An 8173-nucleotide genomic window follows, 5' to 3' on the forward strand; every position below is an offset into this window, starting at 1 on the left:
GACCAGATGGCTTCACAGATTAATTCTTCCAAAAACTCAGAGAGGAGTTAACACCTATCCTTCTCAAACTATTCCAAAAAATTGCAGAGGAAGGAACACTTCCAAACCCATTCTATGAAGCCAGCATCACTCTGATGCCAAAGTCAGTCAAAGATATACAAAAAAAGAAAATTACAGACCAATATCACTGATGAACATACATGCAAAAATCCTCAACAAAATATTAGCAAATCAAATCCAACAATACGTTAAAAGGACCATACACCATGATCAAGAGGAATTTCTTCCAGGAATGCAAAGATGGTTCAATATCTGCAAATCCATTAATGTGATATGCCACATTAACAAACTGAAGTACAAAAATCATACAATCATCTCAATAGGTCCAGAAAAGGCTTGTGACAAAATTCAGCATCCATTTATGATAAAAGCTCTCAGAAAAGTGGGTAGAGAGGGAACATACGTCAACATAATAAAGGCCATATATGACAAGCCCACAGCCAACATCACACTCAACAGTGAAGAAAGCATTTCCTCTAAGATCAGGAACAAGACAAGGATGCCCACTCTCAACACTTTCATTCAACATAGTACTGGAACTTTTATTCAACGTAGTATTGGAAGTCCTAGCCACAACTATCAGACAAGAAAAACAAAATAAAAGGAATCCAAATTAGAAAGGAAAAAGTAAAGCTGTCACTGTCTGCAGATGACATGACACTATCCATAGAAAATCCTAAAGATGCCGCCAAAGAACTACTAGAACTCATCAAGGATTTGGTAAAGTCGCAGAATACAAAATTAATATACAGAAATCTACTGCATTTCTATATATTAACAAACTATCAGAAAGAAAAATTAAATAATAAATTAAGCACATTTATAATCACATCAAAAAGAATAAAATATCTAGGAATAAACCTAAGGAAGTAAGAGATCTAGACTCAGAAAACTATCAGATACTGATGAAAGAAATCAAAGACAACACAGATAGATATATTGTGTTCATGGACTGGAGGAAGTAATATTGTTAAAATGGCCATGCTACCCAAGGCAACCTGCAGATTCAATGCAATCCCTATCAAAATACCAGGGGCATTTTTCACAGAAGTAGAATAATTCTAATATTTGGATGGAAACATAAAAAAAACCCAAATAGCCAAAATAATCTTGAGAAAGAAGAACAGAGCTGGAGGTATCACGCTCTCTGATTTCAAACTATATTACTAAGCTACATTAATCAAAACAGGACGGTACTGTCACAAAAACAGACACAAACATTAATGGAACAAAATAAAGAGCCCAGAAATGAACCCATACTTACATGAGCAATTAATCTACAACAAAGGAGGCAAGAATATACAATGGGGAAAAGACAGCCTCTTCAATAAATGATGTTGGGGAAACTGAACAGCTACATGCAAAAGAATCAAGCTGGACTACTCTCTCACACCATGCAGAAAAATACATTCAAAATGGATTAATGACTTAAACGTAAGACCTGAAACCATAAAACTTCTTAAAGAACACCTAAGTCGTAAGCTCTTTGACATCAGTCTTAGTAATATTTTTTTGGATATGTCTCCTCAGGCAAAGAAAACAAAAGTAAAAATTAACAAATGGGACTACATCAAACTTAAAAACTTTTGCACAGCAATAGAAATGATTAATAAAATGAAAAGGCTGCCTACTGAATGGGAGAAGCTATTTCCAAATCATGTATCTGATAAAGGGTTAATATCAAAAATATAAAAAGAACCCATACAATTCAACATTAAAAAACAAACAACCTGATTGAAAAATGTGCAGAGGATCTCAACAGACGTTTTTCCAAAGAATATATAGCCAACAGGCAAATGAAAAGATGCTCAACATCACTAATCATCAGGGAAATGCAAATCAAAACCCCATTGAGATATCACCTCACACCTGTCAGAATAGCTATTATCAACAAGACAACAAATAACAAGTGTTGGTGAGGATGTGGAAAAAAGGGGAACCCTTGTGCACTATTGGTGGGAATGTGAATCGGTGCAGCCACTATGGAAAACAGTATTGAGAGTTCTCAAAAAATTAAAAATAAAATTACCAAAGTTCCAGCAATGCCACTCCTGGGTATTTATATGAAGAAAACAAAAACACTAATTAGAAAAACTAGATGCACCTCTACACTTATTGCAACATTATTTACAATAGCCAAGATATGGAAGCAACCTAAGTGCCCATCAATAGATGAATGGATAAAGAAGATGTGGGGGGGGGGGTGTATACATACATACATACACACACACACACACACAAAATGCAATATTACTCAGCCATAAAAAAGAATGAAATCTTTCCATTTGCAACAACATGGATGGACCTATAAGGTATTATGCTAAGTGAAATGAGTCAGAGAGAGAAAGACAAATACCGTATGATTTCACTTACATGTGAAACCTAAAAAACAAATGAACAAACATAACAAAATCAAAACAGTTATATATAGAGAGAACAAATAGGTGGTTGCGAGAGAGGTGGGAGGTGGAATGAAATAGGTGAGGGGGATTAAAAGGTACAAATTTCCAGTTGCAAAATAAATGAATCACAGGTATAACATGTACAGTGTGTGGAATATAGTCAGTAACTATGTAATAGCTTTGTAGGCTGATAAACTTTAACTAGATGTTGTGTAATAGGAAATAACAGTGTTGTGGGTCAATTATACTTCAAAAACTAACTCACAGAAAAAGAGATCAGGACCTAGAGACTATCATACAGAGTGAAGTAAGTCAGAAAGAGAAAAACAAATACCATATGCTAACACACATATATGGAATCAAAAAAAAAAAAACAATGGCTCTGAAGAACCTAGGGTCAGGACAGGAATAAAGACGCAGATGTAGAGGACATGGGGAGGGGGAAGGATAAGCTGGGATGAAGTGAGAGAGTGGCACGGACATATACACACTACCAAATGTAAAATAGCTAGCTAGTGGGAAGCAGCCACATAGCACAGGGAGATCAGCTCTGTGTTCTGTGACCACCTAGAGGGGTGGGATAGGGAGGGTGGGAGGGAGGGAGACACAAGAGGGAAGAGATATGGGGATTATGTATACATATAGCTAATTCACTTTGTTATACAGCAGAAACTAACACACCATTGTAAAGCAATTATACTCCAATAAAGATGTTAAATAAATATATAAATAAATAAATACATAAATAAGTATAAAAAGAAAAAGAGATCAAATTTGCCGTTAACAGAGCTAGGGGTGGAGGGAGGGGGAGTTGGATGAAGGCAGACGAAAGGTACAAACTTCCAGTTATGAGATAAATAAGTACAAGGGATATAACATACAACATGATAAACATAATTAACACTGTTTTACGTTGCGTATGAAAGTTAAGAGTTGTTAAAAAGTTGTTAAATCCTAAGAGTTCTCATCACAAGGAAAAAAATTTTTTTCTATTTAATATCTATATGAGATAATGGATGTTCACTAAACTTATCATAATAATCATTTCATGATGTAAGCCAAATCATTATGCTCCACACCTTAAACTTACATAGAGTGCTATACATCAATTATATCTCAAACTGGAAGAAAAAAAGTACTGTCATAATATTATTTAACATGAAAAACAATGGTGAAGAACTAGAATGAAGACTATAAAATTTACGGTGCTAAAAATAGTTGATGTTCTACTGCCATAAACTTCTTCAAAACTTAAGCACAACCACTTTTATGTATATAAAGTATGACTATATGAAGTTACGTGTGACACTTTTCAACTTACTTTTTTTAAACGTAAACTTTTCAATTTACATTTTTTAAAATTTAGGAAAAAAATCGATAGGTGGAGACCCTATATTGTTTACAAGTTTGCTTCCAAGGCTCCGGAATGCACTACTCAACTGAGGCTGCAGTTGAACGGGTGACAGAAAGAGCAACACACTCAATACGTTCACCAATAAAAGAAACTTTCAAGAGTATGATGCATAGCCTTTATGTTGATAAAAATCCAACTACCCATTGCTGAGCAAGTCCTTCAATTAGAAGTACACCAAGCTTCCATGGAATATTCGCAGGCCAAGTGATGTAGGCACCACACAGCGTGCACACGTGATACCTGCACTCTTCCTAGTTGAGGGAGTTCTCCCAGTTCCGCTATCACCTCCCCTGGGACCTGGACTTGGCTTACTCTGCATAAGGGATTTCCCTTAGGCAAGCTCTCTCAGTTCATCCTGCCATGTGTCTCTTATCTCAAGCCACCTCTACACCAAACGTGAATTATTAAAACGCACTTGTTCATTGATACACTTTATTTCTTGGCAAACAAGTAATCTACATCCTTGCTACTCAAGAACGGTTCCTCCTCCAGCCGCAGGTAGGCGCTTATAAGAAATAAAGAATACCAAGCTGCATCACAGATCTACTGAATCAGAATTTTTATATTTAAACAGGAGCCCCAAGGGATTCCTAGGCACACTGAAGTTTAAGAACTGCTCTACAGGACTCTACTGCAGATAGCTGTAAAAATTAAAAATGCTCGTTTACAACTGAATTTAGAGATAAGATGTGAAAACTACCAAGACGTAGAATCAGAAAAGCTCCTTAAGAGTATTAACCAACACATAAATGAATTTATCACTGATATCAAAGGTGCTCAAAGGTTTACTTTCAACAGTGTAACAGCGCACGCTCATAATATATAGGGACTACATAATCATATATTGGGGCTATATTTTGTGGTACAAAGAATACAAAAGAATGACTGGGTCTAGAAATTTCAGCGCAATCCGGCCCAAAGGTGTGCAACCTGCATTCTAAAATTTGGGGAGTCAGAATTCGATGGTGACAAGTGAAACTCTTTCCGGATAATTATTCAGAAAAAAATCTAAAAGATGTGAATTTTAAACATAAATCATATCCTGGAAATAAAACTACTTAACAGCTACTGAACAAACTCTAGGTCACTTGTAGAATCAGGAAATTGTTTTGGAGGTTGGTGCTCCTTTTTCCAGGAAACGGCGGGGGGGGGGGCGGGAGGAGGCGGTGAGCCCTTAAAAAAAAAAAAATCAACGTTCATCCTCTGCAAAGTTTTCTCATATCCTGAAAGGCCTCAACTTGCATGTTCCTATAGGTGAAAAAACTCAAGTCGTACTCAAACAAGATCACGTTTCCATCTTGAAAACTGAAAGGCTTTTTTCTCTTCTCAAGGCTGCACTTTAAAACATTTGGGGATTCCGGGTCCTTTGGCTTCCGGCCCGCAAAGGAAGCGTGCTGCCCGGGGCTGAAAGGAACAGGGAAATCTACCAAGTAGGAAGTGGAGCCCGGGTCCGGCCACCAGGCTCTGCCTTCTCGCTGCAGGGGGCCCTGCGGCCGGGACCCCAAAGGGCAGGCAGGCAGCAGGCTGGGGAACAGCTCCCCGGCCCCGCCGCCCCGGAGCGAAAGAGCCTACTCTCCCGCCACCCAGCCCCGGCCCGCCCGGGATGCGCACACGCGGAGAGCGCTGCGAGTCCCCGTCCGCGGCGGCGGCGGCACCACAGGCCTGCCAGGGAGGCGGCGGCGGAGCAAGGGGAGGCGGGACTCGTCCTGAGAGGCTGAGGGGAGACCGGGGCGGGAGCGTCTGCATGTGGGGACTGCACTGGAGGAAGGCGGAGGCGCTCAGGGGGCCCGGGCTGCTTTACGATTATCATCATTATTTTGTTTTACCTGTGGCGCAGAAGGGCTCCCCAGCTCCTACTCCCTGAATCCTCCTCCTCCTACCCTCCTCTTTCTCTCTCCCTCAGTCTCTGCTGGGCGCTCGTGGTGCCGGCCAGGCCGGACCCGACCAGAGAGAGAACAGGCCAGGAGGGGCTGGCGGCGGCGGTGACCAGCGGCCACGTGACCACGCCCGCGCCGTAACGGCGGCCGCCTCCTGCCTCGCGCCCTCCCCGCGCTCCACCTCTAATAACCCCGCGGCTCGCGCGCCCAGGACGCTGGTGCGCAGGCGCCCGCCGGGGCCCGGAGACTGCGCGGGCGCGACGCGCTTGCTCTCGGGGCCGGGCCTGTGGGGCCCCGCGAGGCGCGAGGCGGAGAGGGAGCCGCGGGCCGAGCCCTCCTCCGCTGCCGCTAGAGCGCATGCGCAGAATGGCCTTTTTTTTTTTTTTTTTTTTTTTTTTTTCCCCCCCCACTTTCCATTCCTTCCCCTTTCCCTCTCTCCCCTCCACACCCGCTCTCCGCCAGCGCGCAGCTGGAGGCTGGGACTCTGCCCGGGACTTAGACCCTCACACTCACCACCACTACCTTCCCAGAGTGAGACCTTCTGAGGGGCTGGCCCTCCTGCCTAAGAATTTACATTTCCTTGTTGCAGCTGAGTGGACTCCTATTCCTGCTTCAAGACCCAACCAATATGTCACTTCCGCTGTGAAACGTACCCCACTCTAGTTTGTGGGAGTCACTAGCATTTTGTGCATACCTACTTAAGTATAATTCGTGGAGAAATAATACATAACAGTTATTTTTTACAAACCACAGTACTAGGCTTGTATTTTATGTTACCTCATAACCTAGGGCAGTATGTCTTTAGCATTATGGTATCTCGGCAAAGGTCGGATGACTGACTGACTATCCGAATGCAGATCTGCCTAAATGCTGTGCCTTGGCCTCCACCTCTGCTTAATCATGATTTAAACAGCGCGGTGCCGCTTTCGCTTGTTTCGCCAATATGAAAGCCTTTGAATGAATGGTAATGCTAATTAGAGTGGTAAATGCTTCACCTAGTTAAAAAGATTTATGGTCTTTTGTTAACCTGTCTTCACAAAGAGCCCAACGGAAATTGATACTGTTGAGTCCAGAAAAAGGAAACGAAGGCCGAGAAAGGTCAAATTTCCAAAGGTTAGCTAGTTTCAGAGGAAGGTCCCTGCGTGGGACACCTTTGTTCACAAACAAACCCTCCCCTGCACGGGAGGATTCCCTCACTTTCTGCGGGCCCTTTTTGTTGCAGAAGCAGGACAGGTTAAGTGAGTGCCTCGTGCCAGATTTAATCGGGAAAAACTAATTAAAATGTAAAAACGTACTAACTGGTAGCTCTGGCTAGACCAGTCATCATTACTGTTAAACTAGTGAATATTGAGATGAAGATGTTCAAGAAATAGAACTAGCAACAGAAACCCAGGAAAATGTTGGGATAAATGTTGATCAAGAAACAGTGTTAACAAGGGCTTCTGAGAAAAAGGAAAATCACAACCCAGCTCTCGTGTGTTTGCATTGTTGGTGGGCTCTTTTCTGCACTTACCAATGGATACACCCATGGATTGATTCCACCCAATAATTTCAGCTACCACCTCAGGTATGCTAGTAGCATTCCACTCTAAGTATCTAGTCCAAGGTTCAGAATCTGTGGGACGCCATTATTTTGGTGGCCCACGATGAACCATGCCTCCACAGAAGTCATGCTCTTGTGTAATCTCTCCCCTTGAATCTGGGCTGGACCTGTCACGGCTTTAAACAATAGAATATGGCACACGCACACACACACAAATCTGTGCCAATTCCAGGCCTAGGCCTTAAAGAAAGGCTTTGCAGTGACTACACTGAAATTTACCAGAGCCCGTACTCATGGAAAGTGAAGACTATTAAGAAATCCCCGCACCAGTTTGTGTTCTGGGAAATGGCTTACAGAAAAGAACAGTCCTTACACATAAGACTTTGGTAAGACTCTTTCTGCCCCTTGGGTCCACCATTGTGTTTATGCTGAGGCCACACTCCCTGCTGGGCTGCTCCCCAGCTGACAGAGCACAGCAGGGCTACTAACACAGGATTCCTCTAATGGGCAGCTTTGGCTCAAGGATTCCCCACAGGCCTGGTCAAAACTTTCTTAGAACTGCCTGCAGTCTTGGGACTTTCTTAGTTAATCTTCCTTCCTTCCTTCCCTCTTAGCTTTTACAGGTGTCAGACCTGCATCGTGGTCTGAAGTCTCTCTCCCAAGTTCCTGCTCTCTTCCTTTTATCCTTCACTGCTATTCTCTCAATTAAACTTCTGTATATCCAATCCCATCTTGGTGTCTGCCTCCCTGAGGACCTGAACTCAAACCCACCCCCATTCTAGGATTTTACCTGGCCCACCCTCAGGCTAGAGCTACAGGTCACAATTATGAGTCATATCAAGAAATCCAACTTCTCTCATTCTTCTCTGTTTTACAT

General features: G+C 42.4%; 1 protein-coding gene across 9 annotated transcripts in view; it reads right to left on the reverse strand.

Moving 5' to 3' along the window:
- TBC1D5 (TBC1 domain family member 5) overlaps nucleotides 1-5925 on the reverse strand; it is a 536700-nt gene extending 530775 nt beyond the window's left edge. For 3 of the 9 annotated variants that reach the window (XM_089911189.1, XM_089911188.1, XM_089911185.1), the window contains exon 1: nucleotides 5703-5925. The gene's annotated coding sequence lies outside the window, so the exon portion shown is untranslated. The remainder of the gene's footprint in view (nucleotides 1-5702) is intronic. The other 6 variants (XM_089911182.1, XM_089911184.1, XM_089911183.1 and 3 more) reach the window with 4 other exon arrangements.
- Nucleotides 5926-8173: the final 2248 nt, after the last annotated feature.

Source organism: Delphinapterus leucas, chromosome 4 (assembly GCF_059928025.1).
Source record: "Delphinapterus leucas isolate spDelLeu-1000000601 "Yukka" chromosome 4, BTC_Dleu_Yukka2, whole genome shotgun sequence".
Taxonomy (NCBI): domain Eukaryota; kingdom Metazoa; phylum Chordata; class Mammalia; order Artiodactyla; family Monodontidae; genus Delphinapterus; species Delphinapterus leucas.